Genomic DNA, 18,753 nt, shown 5'->3' with positions numbered 1-18,753 from the left:
GGCCTGGATGTGTGACTGGAACAGTTTGGTCAATATTTTGGTCTGGTCAGTTCTGTTGATCTTTCCTGACTTACATGAATTACCTGCAGATCCTGGGTTTCTGGAGAAAGATGTTTTGGATAATGCTGCAGCCTCTCTTGTCCTCAATATCCTGAGGCTTTTTCCTACCTCTCAAACCCATCCTGATGGCTTTGGGTTTTGACTTGCATTATTTATTGTTCCCTTTACATCAGCCCTTCTGCTGAAGCCAAACCTTGTCTTGTTGAGCTTGGCTTCTTGGCAAGTCTAAATCTTGCAAATATGTCCAGGTTCAGAAGAAAAACAACTGTTTAAGGATTTAGAATTTAATTGAAAGCCAAAAGGAAATACAGCATTTAATTCTGGATAATAGATTTTTTTTGATAGAATAGCACTGATATTTTTGTTGATATTTAGTAATAAGTGCTGTCACTGAAATGCTTCTTTTCAGATATGATTTTAATTGAATTTGAAGCAAAAGTCTTTTCATGATGAGGTAAATGGAACTGCTGGGCTCAGAAATATTGCAGATAGACATCTTGATTTTGCAGAATTAAAATATTTCAGTGAAGAGCTTTCAATGTGAAGGAGTCCAGAGTGATTTGAGGAGTATTTCAATGTTCCTGAATCTGCACTTTTCCCTGCTTATAGACACAGTATGTGTGTGTGGTAATGGAACATTTTTTACCTACTTCCACAGTAAATGAGTAGCTAGCACAGTTCTTTGGTGAAAAAATGTAGAATTTAAATAGACAAGCTGGCAGGTTATTTAATCTCTGGACAATTTTGCCTGCCAGCAGAAGAGTATTTTTCACTTGCCCAGCTCAGTCTTTGGCCAAGCCGAGAACCAAAGCTGGGTTTTCCTTGAGTCCTTGTCCCATGTCCCAAAACAAGATCCCCGTCTTCTCTCTTTGTCTGCAGTTTGTGATAGATCACCCAAGGCTCCTGATATAATTTCTCTTCTGGTCCCTGACTGTATGATTTGAAACTTTTATAAACAGGCCACAGCAAATGCATGTGACACACAAAAATATGGGTATTCATCAAAGCAGCACAGCTGCTCCTGAAACAATGGTGCTAAGGAAGCCCATTCATACTAATTACAGCAGCACAAAGAATTGTGTTGCTAAATTTGCTGGCAGGTCCAAAAAATGTTTTGGCTTGACCTGAAACAGTCTCTTTTGGGGGAGAAGCTTTTGGCAAGTTGAAATGTTTTAGTTTCACTCTAGGAGCAGCATTTTGTTCTGAAGAGAAGGGCTGGCTTTCAGTTAGAAGAGTTAGAAGATTGAACTTTGGTTTTAAGTCCAAGTGAAGTTTTTTGTTTGTTTGCTTTAAAGGAAAGAAAGTTTTTCTCTTACCCTTGAGTTTGATAGAAAGGGATAAGTGGAATGGTGATTTGGGTGGCTTGTTCTCCCCAGTCTGAACCCTTCAGCTGCTGCAGGATGGCCTCACCCTTCTGCAAGCACCAGGAGGAACACCTCACCTGAGGCTCTGAGGCCCAGGGGACCTGTCCCTTCTCTGCTTTGGCCCCAAAAATGTGCCAAGATGATGACTCTGGTGAAGTCCAGTAGCCCCTGTGTGCTGGGGGGGCACAGGACAGGGGCAATTCCTCTCCTAAATCTTTTTGTTCTGAGCCCAGAAGGAGCAGAGTGCAATTACACTCCACATAGCGATATTTCTGCGTACTCCTCTGATGGCATTCCAACCGCACAATAATATTTTCCTTTCTGAAAATAGCAGGCTGATTTAGTGAGATCCTTGAATGTTTAGAAAGTCTGAAAATGCATAATTAAGGTATCCAGCCAACTCCCCCTTTTGCCTTGTAATTATTGTGTGTTGATAATCACCCCGAATGACTTCCACCACCCGCTCAAGCTTAACTTTGCCCCGCAGATCTGTCAAAACAGAGACGTGTATCAACATCTCAATTTGCGATTACGACAGAGGGAACAAACTTCCTTTCCTCTTCAGATGAATCGATTTTCAACGTAATTTCACAATCGTGCAGTGGGTAGAATGCACAGGCACAGCCTCTGCATGCCTTTCTCTTCAAAATCCTGCCTGCATAAAGCTCCTGGTTTATCACTGGGGCTGGCTACCTAGAAGAGCCCCAAAGATCTACATGGAGTGGGGGCAGTAAAAGGCTAGCAACCTCATGCCAGACATCTGAACTGAGGTGAAAAAGCAAAATGTTTGCAGCCCACATCAGCTTTGCTGGCTTCAGCAGGAGCTGCTTTGTTTTGGTGACAGGGTGCACGCTGGAGCCTGCGTGAGTCAATGGCAAAACTGTGCATCATGTTGTTTCAGTCCCTGCTTTTATTAAGCAGCCATTTGGATGACATATGGAAATTAATGTTATATTTAGGCATGTTGTCCATGAAGACAGTTACAAAACTATTTTTAACGCTAATACTTTTACTAATCCTGCTAAAACCCACAAGGGGCACTAACTCTTCTCCAGCAGGAGAGAAAAACTCAGCTGAGTCTTTAGGGGCATATTTCTGGATGGGAAGATGTTTGCTAGGATAACCTGTTCACTTTACTCTGATTCTGTCCTTATCTCCAGTTGCTCTGCCCTTCTTGCCAGCATCCCACTGATTCCTTTGGCTTGCCATACCCACAACCTTGCTATAGCAGGTCCCAGGACTTGGCAGACGCCTCAGGCTGCTCATGGATCTGGCAAGGACCAGAGGATGTGTAGCAGATCTGTTCCAACAAACATCTGTGTGGGGCTGTTCCTGTGCTGGCGGTGTCAAAATATTGGGTGCTGCTGATTCTGCATGCCCAGTGTGTTACTCCAGGTGCTTGCTCCCAGTTCATGGGCTTGCCTAATCGTAACCCTAACCCTAAACCTAACCCTAATCCTAACCCTAACACTAACTCTAACCCTACCCCTAACCCAAAGCCACCATCCCATTAGGATCAGACACTGTCCCAACCCCAAAACTTTCCAAACCCAAACCCAAATCCTAACCCTAACCCTAATCCTGATTCCCCACATTCAGCCCCTCTCCCATTTCTAGGGTGGTTCCAGTTCCACCACCATCCCAGTAGGATCAGACGCAGCCCCAACCCCAAAACTTTCCTAAACCTAACACAAAACATAACCCTAACCCTACCCCTGCCCACAAAGCACACCAGCTCACCAGCAGCACTCCTTTTTCCTTTAAAGAAAGACTTTTTTGCGAGCCTTTGTGCAAAGGAGAAGCCATAAGGATGGGGTTAACAGCTGACATTGTGGATGGGCCATCCAAGTTGCCAACGGAGACGTGAAAGCACCACTGAAAGCTCTGAGATTGATTTCTTCAGGAGCTTTGCGGAGAGGCCAGAGGCAGTGTGCCAGGATCTCCCAGGATGGCTCCTGTCTGGGCTATTGCAGCAGATTCCCACTCACCAAACCCTTGCTGGAGTGTTCTGCAGGATGTCTGCAGAAGGATCTGTTCCCTGCTCCAGGCACGGCCTCCCCCAAGGGCCAGTGTCACTGTAATGTGACTCCTCAGCTTGATCCAGCTGGTGAGTGGGTAGGGAAGGAGCTCTCTGCTCCCTCTGTAGCTCCATTCAGCAAGTCTCCCTGCCTCAGATAATCCAACCTCTATTTTTGGCATTTTGTATATTCTTTTTTTTTTTTTTCCTCTTTTTCCTTGGCGTCTCCTGCTGCCCCACATCACCTCCAGGCCTTGGGAGGTGTGTGTGCCTCCTCCCGTGGCTGGGCAGCGAGCAGGGATGATTACCTTGCACTCCTGCACTGCAGTGCAGTGATGATGGCAATTTATCAGGCTGTTCCCTGGTGGGCTGGTCTTGACCTGGACACGAGAGTCTCAGTGCTTCCAAACAGCTCCACTCACGTGCTGCCCACTCCAGCTTTCCTGGAAGGCAGGAGGATCTGGTGGGACCTGCCTGACACGTCGCCATGGATGCATAATAACCTTCAGTTAGGGGGGAAAAAAGGGATAATAAGGAAAAAAGGAAGCAGAAAAAACAACCTTCTGCCCACGATCCCGTGGTAACCCTAGAAATACGGGCATTAACGTCCAGAGAGCTTTCTCCTCTGGATGAGGGGGGAGTTAATGGGTTTGGATTATTTGTGGTTATCTGGATTTCAGATTGACACCATAAATATTCAAACTCTGAACCTGGCTGGATGCAGCCGCTGTTGACTTTTGTATGACCTAGCTGGAAACTTTAAATCAGCTGTCAACTTGACTTCCAAGGGAGTGAAATGCTCCAAATCCACTAGATAGCATCTCCTTGGTGTTTTATTACCTCCTGAGAAGCTCACTTTGGTAGGGACCCAACTCCAGCCTCCTATCAGAAAGCAGGGCTTTGTTAAGCTTGCAAAGTTGTTAAACCTGCCATGTGGGAATAAGGGTGTCCTACCTTGTGGCAACACACAGGGCTTATTATACTGAAAGTACATGATTAATATACAAGTGAAATGAGTCCAGATGCAAACCTAGCATTGTGTTATTAATGGGCTAACACAGATCTCTATCAATGGTGCTCTCTGTCTGCTGGATCACATTGGATGCTTTCAGTGGGCTTTTTTTTTGAGGGGGGGTATTTTTTTTAAGCATTCCTTTGTCATTTGAAATGGAGGTACAGGGCTTTTCTGAAGGCATTGAGTAGTTTTTGATTGACACAGAATCAAAGAGTGTGCTGTCATTTTGGTCAACAGTCCAGGGCTGGTTTGTTAAGTGAGTCAGGAGTGACACATGGTGAGCAGCTGTGAGGGTGGGCCAGCAGTGATGCCCTGGAGTGGCTACCTAAAACAGAGGTTTGACAAGATTAAGAGAATAAAAGTAGATATTTATTGAAGTTTTTCAAATAGGTACACCTTGGGCAGCCAGAAGCCTCCCAGAGGCTATACCCAGGATTTTCAGACAATTATAAGTTTGGTCAATTTACCTATCAGGGGTTAATCCTACAATTACAGCTTCAGGTAATGAAGTCATATTCCCCCAGTTTGCTGCTCCCCATTTCACTTTTTGTTGATACTTTTCAGGGCTTGAGGCTGTGGGGTGCCTTGAGTTTCAGGCCCAGAGGGATTGTTTTGTGTGACCAAAATGTGAGCACAGTAGCTAACACTCTGTATGGAGTTTAGAGTTATACACTAAAGCAGTACAGGATCTTAAAAATATAAAAACTATATCCTAAGGCATCAGCAGTGCCACCTTGAAGGGCACTCTCTTGCCCAGTGACAGAGCAGAGCAACCCTCCAACACCAGATTCATCACAGCAAGCAGTGTGTTCAGCACTGCCAGCTTAATGAATGTCACCACGGTGGTAAAGGTTATGGCCTTTGCTGGAGGCTCAAAGAGCATTTTGGTAATTGTATGGTGGCAGTGGGGAGGGCAGTGACATATCTGACATGTGTCTCCTCTGGAGAGCTGGTCAGTGCCTCCAGGGGTGATGCTCTGAACAGTCAGAGGTGGTAAATTGGGGCTGGATGTTCTGCTGGAGTTGAGAGGGGACCTGCAGTGTGGCCAGAGTCAAGCCTCCAAACCTTTGTAGCCCCATGGGAGATACCAGAGAACTCTTTGCCTCTTCTTCCCTCAGTTCCCAGCTTCCCAAATAACCTTCCCAAAGTCAAGGCTGGATTTGATTGCCCAGCCCTAAGGCTGGCGTGGGTTCATAGCAGTGTGGGGCACTCAAACACCAATAGTTGTGTGGTGTGAAGTGATTTTGGGTCCACACAAAGTATGGTTTTGAAAATGTAGGGGCTGGCAAGTCCAGGCTGACAGCTTTTAGACTAATTGTTTTGATGGTCTGGACCTCTAATGTAATGTTTTATCATGTCCAACAGATTTCTGTTCCAAATTCCCTGAGGAGAGCCCTAAAATAGCTGTTCAGTGAAAAGCTTTTCCCTGCAGCTAAGTGAGAGGTGCTGGCATTTGAGAGATTTTGGAAAACCAGCCCCACAACTTTATGGATTATCTCCCATCTCCTTTGCTCCTCTGACTCTGAATCACAGCAAATGGCTGGGAGTTACAGTGGCCAGTGCTCCAGGTCTTCATTCCATCCCGCCTCTGCTGGGAAGGTGCTTCTTCCTGCAGTTCCTGCTCCTGGTGCTTTGAGATCCCTCTCTGCAGAAGACCCCAGAGACACGTGGTGGCCTGGAGATGACACACACAGGGATGTGGAGGTCCCAGCATGGCCACAGCTGGCTTCTCATGGCTCCAGCCCACAGTGGGTTCTTGTAGGGACACCTTCCTCCCAGCTCACTCCTGGGTATGAAGATGTCTGGGCTCTCTGATACAGCCTCACCTGCCTTGTGCTTTTAATACCATCTATGAGTTGCTCTCTGCTGACTAAGATTAATTGAATATGTAAAACAATAGGTGCAAGGAATTAATACAGGGCTTTGTAATACAAGATGATTTTTATTCTAGTTTGAATACTTCACACAGCAGCTATAAGTGCATTAGTTTTATTGATCTATATTCATAGAATTATTTAAATGTACCCTCTGGTGCTGAGTGTCAGGGATTTTCCAATGCTTGCCACTATGCATTTTTCATTAGGGGCTAGTGAAGGTAGATCCAAACTTTGACTGCCCAGGCAAGATCAATTTCATCTGACAGCCCCAGGCAAACACAAGCAGAGTGTTTTGAGAGCTGACCACTAACCATGGTCTCACACCACGTCCCCCTGGGCTGCCTCCTCTGGGCTCTTCTGCATGGTCAGTCTCTCAGTGCTGCCAGGGTACACTGGCTACCAAACACCCTGGCTCCAGCAGGGCTTTTCTTCTGCATTTTGTTTTAAAGAATGAAAATGGATGGGTTCCTATATATAGCTGAAACTCTTGTATTAAAACCCTGTCTGTACCATGCATACTAAGCCTGGCCTGATCTTTCAAGGTCAGATGTTTGGCAGGTGCCAACATTCTGTAGCTGGTAGAACATTTCTTCCATCCAAATGTGACTGGATTGCCTTGTATTTAATCAGATTTCCCCCCCCCCTTTTGTCTAAAAATGCTCAGTTCATTCTCTTTCCCTTCCCTAGTGAGGAATTTAAAGGAAAAATAAAAAAAAAAAAAAAAGAGGAAAAATAACAACTTAATTTCTGGTGAAAAGCATTTTCAAAACACCAAAAGTTTTTCTTCTAATGATGTTTGATGGTTGTCTCTAGCCAAAGGAAATCTAACTTGTTTGGTTTCTAGAAAGCTTAGGATGAAAAGAACTAAGCTTCCCAGAGAAAAACAAAATGTGATGGGGTTTAGTGCTTAGAAGTGAGGCAGGTGGGAAGGCAGCTTTGCCACCCAGGTTTGTCGTGAGGTTGGGTGAGGAATGGGAGCTCCTGTAACCCCCCTTTCCTGCTCTGGGCTGCTTCTTAAGGTCATGGGGAGTCTCTGGTGTCTGGTAAGAGGCTGAGCCCACGATGCAGCCCTTTCTGGAGGGAGGACACTAAGAAAGTGTCTGTCCTTTAGCTGACAGCCTAGTGAGACTAAAACTCTCTGAGTTTTCTGTCTCTCTGCTAAATTGGGTTAAAATTAGCTGACAGGTTCCAAAGCGATTGAAACACAGAAGCCTACGGTGTAATTGCATAAGCCACTTTCCTTGGGAGCCAAGCTAAAAAGCACCAGCATGTTTCACAGCACTTATTATAACAATCATTTTGTGTCTGCTTCAATGTGCACGGCGCTGTCTCGGTGTGAACTCAAGGAGTGCTGGAGGGGTACACAGCCCGTGGGCCTCCTTGGGAGGATGTGTGTGGATGCATGCAGCAGCAAAGCCTTTGGGATTTGGGCTCCCAGCCCTGCAGAGGTGCTGTTATCAACCCTGTGGGTGAGGCTGTGCCTGTTACCATCTGAAGCCTCCTCTGAAGCCGGCCTCACTCCCCCTGTTTTGTCCTTGGGGCTGGAGGAAGGAGCTCTCGGGGGGTGCTGATGCCTCTGTGCTGTTTTGCTTTAGGGCTGCTGCTTTTCCATGGGAATGTTAAAACTCCAACTCTCATCCTTTCAGGATCAGGGAGTGGGATCTCCTCTGGACCTTGCAGCGGGGAAGTGCTGCCTGCTTCCTTGTCCTGTCCCAGTTGACAGTGGCTGCAAAGCTGTCCCTGGAGAAGGCTGTGCCTCGGGGGTGGAGCAGGGGCAGGGTTGCTTGCAGCCTTGCTGTGCAGGGGGCCTTCAGGTGTGTCTGCTCCTCCCAGGTGTGCCCTGTGTTCCAGAGCAAGGGCAGTGCAGTGTGGAAGAAGATTGCCTCTGGTAGCCCCTCCTCCAAGGCACTCGGAGGCAGATCTTTGCTTTCATATTTTAATATATTTATTTATTAACGAATGGAAGGGGTAGGATGAAAAACTTGGGGTAGGGTGACCCCTGGCATCACCACCTCCCCATGGCTCAGCATCCTCCCCGCAGCGGGGCCGGGCGGTGGAACCGGGCTGGGCATCCTCCGGCTCTCGCTGGTCCAGAGCCCTGGCGGGGCCAGCTGCCCCCCAGCCCGGGCTGCCAGCCCCCCGAGCCTGCCGGGGCTGTGGCGGCGGGTTCGTGAACTTGGCTATGTTTTATAGCCACTAGAGGGGGGTCAGAGACTGCTGCCTTGGGCTGCCGCGGCGGGGATGCCCGGCTGGGGGGCTCGGGCTGAGCCCCACCCGGGCGCAGCCCTTCCCTTCCCGGCTCTCAGCGTGTTGCCGGCCCTTTGCCAGCCTTTCCCTGGGGCAGGGCAGTGCTGCCAGCCAGGAGGCTCCGCTTTCTCCCCGTGGGGATGTGCCCGTGTCAGCAGGGAGCCGAGCTGGGGAGTCCCTGCAGCCCCCCGGGGGTTTGGCAGCTCAGCTCCAGCAGCACTTCGTGACCTCTGAGCCAGCTGGTGTCCCCCAAAATCTTCTCTCTGAGCCTGAAACCACCTGAGGCAGCTCCGGGCAAGACCCCCCCAAGATCTTCTGGCCCTTGGGTGGGTGTCCCCCGTGGGACTGTGCTGCTCCTTGTCCCAGCAGGGAGCACGGCTGGTGGCTCTGCAAAGGGACACCCCAGTGTCACCCCGGGAGCCCGGCACAGGGGATGTGCTTTCAGCCACTGCCGAAGGGCAGGCGCTGAGATTTGCCCAGGAACATCAGGCCATAGGGATCGCTGGAGTAATTTCAGCTGGCCAGGAGCAAGTCTGTTTATTGTCTCTGAAACCAGGCATTCGAGGTGCTCAATTTCCTTTGCTAGCAAAGCCCAGAGCAGTGTTTTGTGCCAAGATGAGAAGAGATGTTCAGAATACTTTTATAGCTCATTGTTTTCCCTCGTGGGCCCTTATATGTGATTTTTCTAAAGGGGGAGGAAGTGCTGGATTTTCCATTTCAAGGTGCTGCTCTCCAAATTCTGAGTGATACGAGCCATAACACTGGCAAACTTCTCACGGACACCTTGGCAAGACTCAGCCAACTTCTGAAGAGAGAGGAAAGGATGAAAAGAGCTTGATTGCCCTTTGTAGAGCCCGGCACAGCATTAAGAGGGACTTTTTTCCCTGGGAGCAATACACCTCTGCTGCCATTGCATGGTGGATGTTCCTCATGGCTCTGGAGCAGGATAAAAAAGCAGGTAACTCCTCGATGGCATCAAAATGATGGTCAAAGGTCCCTCACACTTGTTGCTGAGAGCACCCAGCCCCTAACACCTCACAGGAGCAGCCTGTTCTCTGTGTCACTGGGAAGTGATGAGGCCTGCTTGCATTAATGGATGGGAGGGATTTGGCCTCTCTACCCCTCGGCCTCCCCACAGCTCCGGGATCGTTTTAAGTGCAAGGCTGTGAATTATAAATTATACAGCATTTATAATCAGGAAAACATCTGCTGGGTGCTCTTTGCAGTGGACAGGGCCAGCCAAAGGCTCCAGGACACGACGCGTAGGGGTTGCACCAATCGCCACCTGTCTGCTCCTATAATCGAGTTGATTTTTTACGATCTTGACACCAGCTTTCAAGATGCATGATCTATGTGTTTATTTAGCTGTCTTTCCTGGCGTCCCTTAGTTTTGAACTCCTGTAAATCCTCCCACAGTTGGATTTCTGCACTTTTCAGAGATTACATTTCCTGACAGTACATTTCTCCTTCCCCCTCACTCCGTTGACAGCTCAGGCGAGGCTCCAGAGACCGAAGTGTTCAAACCTGGCTCTAGAAAGCTGAGCTCTGACACAGAGTGGGTCTAACTTTCCAGGGCTGAAGAACTGATACTGGTATAAGCAGGAGAGGTGACCCAAATGTGCTGCTTTGAGGTTGAAGTCCCCCTCCAGGTTCAAAATTGATCCAGGGGCTATGTCAGCCTCCAGAACTTATCCATGTGTGGCCTCTGGGAGGCCCTGCTCAAGTCATGTCTCCAGACCAGAAAGGTAAGTGGACTTGATGTGGCCAGAACAGCAACTTTTTATTTAAAAGCCCAAATTCTAGCTGAGGGGCACAAACTTTTGCAGCTCTGTTTGTTTGGGTCCCCGTGGCCCCTGCTCACTGGTGTTCTCATTTCAACAGGAGTTAACCCACTCAAGAGCTTCCCAGTTCCAATGATTCTCAGAAGGATCTCATTGTAAACGCTCTTGTCTTTCACAAAATTTTGTCACTTTTGTCCTCTTCTTTTGGGGAAGTACAGCTAGTGCTGAACTCCACCAGCTTCCAGATGTTTACAGATGGATGAATGTTTGCACACTACTGGGAAACAACGTGCAGCAGCCTTTGCTTTTTGAGCTTTTTTCTTCCAGCAAAGCAGGTGTTGTTGAGCAAAGCTATAGCCAAGAAACCTCTGAAATCTGTGGCATGCTTCCTACAACCCTTAGCCTCTGATTGCAGCAGCTGGAAATGCATCTCCACAAAAAAGCTGTGTGAGTTTTAAGGGTTAACATGGGCTGATCTGGCTTTCCAGGTGTGGTTTGTAACCAGCCTTCCTTTCCCAGCCTGTGCCCCAGCACCTTTTGTTCGCTCCTTGGCCTTTTTCTTATGCCCTTCTCAGAGCTCTTGTGCCCGGTCCTCAGCCCCTGTGCTGCCTGCCACAGCCCCTTCCTTTCTCTGCTCCTTTTGAGAAGAAGAAGGGGAGACTTCCAGGATCCAGAGCCATCCTGGCTCTGTCCCATGTCCTGCCTATGCCACTTGATCCCTGACTCTCTCCCTAAACCTCTTAGCCACCAGCGACATGTGAATTAATTTTTTACAGCTTTAATACCTCTAGAAGGAGTTTTCTGTTTGACTGCATGCTGAGGGTTTTCCCATCTCTCAAAAAGGATTCCTGGCTCTGGCAGGTACTGTGCTGATATTTTTCTGAAGTTATCCCAGGTGCAAATTCATGTTTAAAGCTCTTGCACTTGTGCTTGGATCCAGTGGCATTCCCACCCACTGTTGACCCTGCTTCTGAGCTCCTCTGCTGCCCGCAGCAGCACTCAGAGGTGTCCAAATAAAAGGGATTTGAATGATCTGTGCATCTCAGGACAAAATTTGCCAGCTCTGTTAGCAGCTCCCAGCTGTACCTGGTGTCTCACTCATCCCTCAGTCACACTGCCTCTCTGTGGTGCCACTTTAAACACCCAGCAGAAACAAAGCTCCTGGTAAAAGTCCAGTTTCCCATGGCTTTGGGCTAAAATCTTCAAGTTTTTGCCCACTAAAGATCTGGGTGGACAGCTGAACCTGTGGGTAGGTGACAACACACCTGTATGTGTGTGACATATCACTCTTGCTGCATCCTCACGCTGTACCTGGCAGCAGCATGCCTTGATGCATTTGTGGGGCCATCACAGAGGCAGAAAGCATGTCCTAACCAATGTCTCTGCACTGGCTTCTTTTTCTCATCCTTCCCAACATAATCCTCACTGCCAGGTCCTCTCAGCCGTCCTTGGCCAGTGGAGATGAGAAGAATTGATGACTTACTGTGGCATAGTTTACCCCTCTGCATAATGAGATGTTGAAGGCTCTCTTTCACATTAGGCTGGAGCGTTGCCTTTATGGGCATCCTGAAGACTTGGGCTTGAATGGAAACCCATCTCCCACTAGCAGAAGATTGGATGCACCTCATCATCACTTGTGCATATTTTTGCCTGCTACACAACTGCAGGAAAATAGGTGGGGAAAGATTGATCTGTAGGTATTAATTTTATGGGGTTGTGTGGAATCCACCTCCCATCAATTTACCAACAGGTTAGGAGAGCCAATGTCCTTATCATTCCCCTCATTCTGGCAGGGAATAACCTGCCAAATGAGGTGTCCCTTTATAAGGGTGTTATCATGTAGAACAGCAAAGCGGATTTGCACCTCTAATGGCTCTGTGGTAATTTATATGGCATTAAGGCCTAGCTGAAGCCTGGGTCTTGTTGTGTTGCTCCTTGGGAGAGAGATCTTCCAGTGCTAAACTGCTCCAGGTGGGACAAGGGCTGGAAACGTGTTGGGAGCAAACAGGTTTCAGGGTGAGGCGGCTGCAGGTTTAGAGCAGAGCCTGCCACACCAGACTGCCTATATCACAAACAACTGAAGTCATGATTGCCCCTACAGGGTTGCTTGGCCTGCACCAAGGCTGTTGTGATCTGCCCACGTTGCATGTGTGTGCTGCTGCAGAAAGTGGCTTAGATGGAGCTCGATCCCTCAGTGAATTCCCATTGTTGTCCCCTCCCCATTTTCCACGTGGTTCGGTGACCACCACGTTCAGTTCAGGGCTGATGAGCCTTGCCCAGCCCAGCTCTCACCAGGCACCAGCCTGTGCCTTCCCATCACATTTAGGCTGGAAAGGACCTTCCTTGGAAACTCTCCTTGCCACCAAGAGTTGGCAGCATAGCTTGCTAATGGTGTCACAGTCAGACTTTGCCCTCTAGGTCTCATCTTTGGAGCCAGCACCCTTATTAGAAATACAACCCTTCTCTTCCCCAGTATTTTTTTAAAGTATCACTGAAAACGAAGGCACAGAGAAATGGAGCCCTTTGCCCAAGGTCATTGGCCAGCTGCAGAGTCTCGAGCAAGAGCGCCCTGATTTCCTGGTTTTGTGTCACAAATGTGAGCAGCTCTGATGACAGCAAGGTCTTTACTGTAAGGAAGCGGGGGGAGGAAAAAAAAAGCCATATTTCAACATGCTTCTTGCTCTGTCCCTGAGTGCATCCCCTAGGGTGAGAGAGAAGTCAAGAGGCTGCTGTGAAAGGGTTATAGCCGACCTCTGATCACAACCGATTAATGACAGCCCCAGGGAGCAAAAGCCCTTGAGCTGCCAGGAAGGAGGTGAGCGTGGAAAAGTGGAGAAGTTTTAAATGCAGCAGCCAGAGTCCAAAGTGGAACAACAGCCAAGGAAACAGCTGTGCCTGGACACAGTGCAGGAATGGAGGGGGTTCATCCATCCCCAGCAGGTTGGATCCAACCCTTCAATCCGCTCTGACCAGACTTGTAGCTCTGAATTTGCTGGTGATAATTTGGGGCTTTTAAATTTGTTTGTTCAACTGAGAAAAAAAAAAAAAATACTGTGAGGGCGGGTTAGGATTTAGCTGTAAGCAGACAGCAGCAGCATTGTGTGAGGGTGAGGAACACTTGTCAAACCAGGGAAACTGAGGCAGAACAGCAGGATGGGGTGGGCAGAGCCAGGACCAGGAGGAATACCCGCTTCTCGCTGCACCACCAGGCATCCGGCTTTATGCTGGACTCAGCAGAAATCTTGCATTAATGTAATTAAAGGATGAGCAGAGGCATCTGCAAGAGGCTGTTTGTGAGTGCAGAGGAGGGCATGCCGGGAAGATGCTCCATTCCCAGCTCCAACTGCTGCAGGGGAGCATGACCCTGGACCAGGGTGTGCATGGCTCAGATGCTCTCCAGCTTTCCAGCTCTTCCATGAAGGGCTGAGAGCAAATTGGCTGCTAATTCAGACAGGGACTGTCTGGATTCAGCACTACAAACTGAGGGATGGGTGAGGAAACCTGTGCTTCTGCTCCAACAGGTCCAACCCTGCTTGTTAGACCTGGTCAATATTTTCCTGTCAAAACCAATTCTCTGTCAAGCAAGTGGTTTTTTGGTTGGATTTTTCTTTTTCTTTTTTTTTTTCCTTTTCAGCCAAATTTCTTGCTTTTGGTGCTTGGGGCTTTTTTTTTTTTTTTTTTTTCCCTCCTCGCTTAAAAAACAATGTTGAAAACAGGGTTGTCAGCTCTTGGAGTCTGAACCTGAAGGCTCAAGCCAGCAAGGTCTCCAAGTGTATTTTTGATTTTATGTCAAAAGGAAAAAAATAAAGAGAGGAATGGAAGAAGGTTTTTAAGAACTGATTGTCATGGTGGAAAAACGTGTGTTAAAGAATGTCAGGAAAATTTCTGGGGGCCTTGTTTCTGTAAGACTCTTTGATGGCTTGTAGTTGTGAGTCTGAGGGTGGTTCAGATGCAGCAGAGCTTGTGATTCTTGAGATGGTCCTGTTGCACCTGTGGAGGAGTTGCACTTTGATGATCCTTGTGGGTCCCTTCCAACTCAGTATATTCTGTGGTTCTGCAAGCTTAGGGACAGAGATGGTGGCAGCCCAGTTCTGGTGACATCTGAAGGTCCCTGTTAGTGTGTCCCACTCCCTGTGCAGGTTATGAGGCGTGCTGTGTCTTCTCTGCTGGTTCAGCTCAATGGACAAAGCTTGCACTCAACATTAAACACCACAGTTCCTCAATATAACAAAAAATGGTCTGGCTGGAGAAATAGAAAGCTGCTTTCTTTGGGAAGCTTTGGGTAAAGTCTGTGCTCTGTCCCACGGGATTTGGAGCAGACAGCCTGGCCAGCAGAGGTGATAGGGAGGTGCTGTCCCACCCCGAGGGAACCCAGTGATGATTTTTGGCCTCCCCTGGCCCCCTGGGTGCCCACGTGGTGCTGTGTGAACATCTGTGGTGTCTGTGGCAGCACCATGGTTTCAAGGGTTGGTGCTCTGGCTCATCGGTCTCAGAGCTACACGTGGACGTAGCTATGACTTGCACAAAGGAGGACCACACTGGGACCCAGAGGCTGGAGGGTGCCTTGCTCTGTGAGGATGCCCAGAGGTGAGGGAGACCTGAGGGGGTGAGCTGGCCCCAGGCTTGGCAAAGCTTTTGGGTGTTGCCAGAGTTAATGCAGGGTGCGCGTGCGCCTCTGGCGTGTGTTTATGCATGCAAAGAAGTGCTGCTGGGGAAGAAGTGGAAGGCTTGTGATTTATCATTGCTCTGTAATGGGTGCCTTGCTTCTAGTGAAAGAGGTCAACATCCCTGAGAGATACCAAACCCCCTCCTTATTAACGTCCTGTTACAGCTAATGGCTTGGGGTAGGGCAAGCGGGTCTTACAAGGAAGGCATTAAAGAACAGCACGGCTTGGAAGGGAAGCCAAAGAATTTACAGCAATATTTACACAGAGGCTCTCCCCAGAGATAAGGAGGTACACAGTCAGCTCGGGAGATAAGCACAGCTGTGGGACCAGGCAGAGCAGGCACTGTTGTTTGTGCATCCTGAAGTTCAACGGGATCAGAAGCCAGAGCTGTGTGGTGCGGGAGAGGGGGATGGAAGCAGGACCACACACACCAGCTGGGACCTGGCCTCTGGAGGCACAGGTGGTGTGTTTGCTCAGTGGCTTGCAGTGAGAAATGGGGCCAGAAGTGCTCCCTCAGACTCCTAGACCCAAGCCCCAAACCTGGGCTTGAAGGTATGGTTTAATACAAGTTAATGACTATAGTGTCCTGTCCTGGTGAAGATGTGGAGATCTGGCCCAGGTTAATGGCAGCCACCATCTGTCCTGTCCACCACATGCTTTGGGAGCTGCAGGTTGACAGCTGTTTCTCCAGTGGGTCCTGCTCGTGCGTCCCAGCTCCAAGAGTTCACCGTGATTCCACCTGGGGAGCCCTAGGGACATTTTCTACAGCCAAAAGAGAAAAGGCAAACTCTACATTGAATTCAAGGTGAGGGACAATTCCTAGATAAGCATGTATCCCAGGACACAGGCTGTACAAGGTCACCCAACCTGGGGAGCAACTGAGAAACTTCGTCTCTTTCCTGTCCAGGTGATGTTGCCATTGGGTCTCCCCTCTGTAGTTCTTTAGCTCCGCTTTTCCACATTTCCCGTTGGCTCTGAGAGATGTGCACTGCATCTGTGTTCAGTTGTCCCTCTGCTGTGCTGGCTGAAGATCCCTCAGACCATTCTCAGTCTTCTCAAGCCACTTGTTGCCAAACAAGCCAAAATCTCACATCTTCATCCAGCAAAAACTCCTGACCCAAACCTTTCTGAAGACAAAAGGAGTTTCACTTGTTTTTTTTTTCTCATTGACAGCACCAGGCTTTGGATCTAGTCATGTGGAGAAACCAAATAAGCCCTGTGCATAAGCCCTTACAGGAGAGCCCAACATGCTCCATGCCCCCTTCCTGCATCAACCAGACACCTCCCCTCTCTCTCCTGGTTCCTTTATGTGTTCCAATCACCCATGGTCACCACGTCATCCCGTGCTAGACTACATCTCCACCGTCCTCCCGGCCCCTAATAGCACTCGGCCACTGATCTCCGAGCACTCCATCCATCATTTGACTAGCACATTATTTATTTACCATGGGGGAGAGAAAGGAGTTGGGTTGTCTGGAGAACGTATTAAATTTTCATTTGTTCTCATTGATTCCTGAAAGGAAACTGCTGAGTTATGCCATCAGGTTGGACAATACGGAGAGTATCTACTAGAGGGGGGTACTGGGTGTGAAATAGGGGCAGAGTTGAGGTTGTTTTGAATATTAGATGGAAGTTACAGTGACCATTTAGTTGAGCAACCTGATGAAATATATCATCTGCTTCCCTCAGTCTCTGCTGTAGCTGCTTGCCCAGACTCTTCCCAGTTTCTGCTGCCATATGGGACGCACGTGGTGCTGTTTCCTCCTGGCTGCTGGGTGAGGAGCTCTCGCTCGCAGGTTTCCCCACCGAATCCGAAGCACCGTGCGTGTGCGTGGGAGTGGCTCCTGGCAAGGGCTCCTTCCCAGTCTGCAGGAGCTGCTCGGCCTCTTCCAGCTCATCCCAGTCGGTTTGGAGACAGTTGCCTCACATATTTCTTCTCCAGGCATGTCTGGGCTCTCTCCCCCTGAATTTCCGCTGTGGTAGTTAGCACGTTATTTATGGCAATTTTTTCCTATTTTTTTTTCTTAGTATGTACTAATATTGTAGGTTGCACAAGAATACTGGCTTTTCCATAGGGCTCCTTGTCATCCAAAAAGCTGCTCATTTTTTTCTTTCCCAGCTAGAACTGGCATCCCAGCCAACAGTGATGACTATGGTTCAGGTTTTCCATGCTTCAAATTATTATCGTTCACGTTTTCCATGCTTTGAACTCCACCAAGGACTGACTTGGAGTCTTAGCTGAGCACTGGCTCACATTATTTCATCTAAATCCCATTTTCTGGCCAAGTTAAACAAGTGTTGTCTGACCCTCATCGAGACACCAGGGTCACCTTAACTTTTGGAGGAAGTCTTTAGTGAAAATGTTGAAATCTCATCTGAACAAGATGGAGAAGAAATTCTCTATGGTGAAAAGTCTCATTGCTAGGGTTTTTGAGGACAGACACTGTTTTCTGGGTTAAAATGGCCACCTGCATCTCATGCTGCCTGAGGACTGTGGGCTGGGGAAGTCCCCATGTCTCTGAAGAGGTCACCTCCATCTCTGGCCCCTCTGACCCCTCTTGCTGCCTCAGGTCACAGTAAACCCTTAATTCAGGGAGCCATAATGTAGAAATGGAATGTTTTTACTGGGGTTTTATTTTTGCAGTCTGGAGGATAATCAGGGGTCCTCGGGTTTCTGTGGGAGTTGAAAGAAAGGACAGAGCAAACTGGCACTGTTCCCAGTCCAAAATGTTTTCACTAATTGCATGCAACCTTCCTTACAGGAGGGAGAGGCTGCAAATACCACCGGCAGTTTAATTACCACTGTTGGTTCATGTTGATTTTATTTATGCTGCTCCCAGTGCTGCATGTGAGCAGTGTGTGTGTGTGCAAGGTGGGATGCACAGGGGATCATGGATGGCTTGAGGCTTGAGGGAGGCAGCTAAGGAGCATGTGTGTGTTTATTTGGGGTTGTGGAAACTTTCCAAAGAGCCCTGAGGTACCAGGTGGCTGCACCCCAACACCCATGGCTGGTGTGGGTTGGGAAGGGACGGTGTGAAGCTGAACACGGGTGTAGGGGTGAAACCCCTGGACTTCCAGGCCTGTTTCCCAGAACTGCTTGGCTTAGCCAGCACCCTGACTCAACTCTGAGCCCCGTGGTGGATCAGCTCCCCTTGCTGTCCTTCCCCTCCTCGAATGCTTCCTCCCCATCCCGGAGAGGGGGAGAGAGCGGCACGGGAGGAATCCGACACGAGCAGGCTGATGGCTGCCGTCCCAGTGCAGGCTCAGCAAATGGGGCTTGTGATGGATGAATGTGCAGGGCAAGAAGTAATAAAATGGGCCCCAGTCATGTAATCTTCCATTAAAATGAAATGCATACCAGAAATGAGGCATTTCTGCAGCTTGTACCATCTCCCACGGAAGATCATGAATAAAAGAGGCAAGTGTACTGTTGACAGATGCCGGCATGCATAAAGGACAGTTCCTATAAAGGCAAAGCCCCGGCTAACAGATGGACTAAAGATGTGAGATGCAGGAAGATTTACCAGTCTAAATAATTCAAGGGAATGTCGTATGGGGAGGCAGTGCTGGAGAGGGGAGCCGGCAGAAGGTACAGATGGAAAGGCAGGCCAGGCCTTTCCCACAAACCCATTAAGAACGTCGCTTGTCTGAGTGACAGTATGTCGCACGAGGCACCAGCAGAGATGGGTGGATTTGCCTCCAGCGCTCCTTCTGCAAGGTCAGGA

The sequence above is a fragment of the Lonchura striata genome, chromosome 9 (genome assembly GCF_046129695.1).
Source record: "Lonchura striata isolate bLonStr1 chromosome 9, bLonStr1.mat, whole genome shotgun sequence".
NCBI lineage: Eukaryota > Metazoa > Chordata > Aves > Passeriformes > Estrildidae > Lonchura > Lonchura striata.
This window is presented reverse-complemented; position numbering follows the sequence as displayed.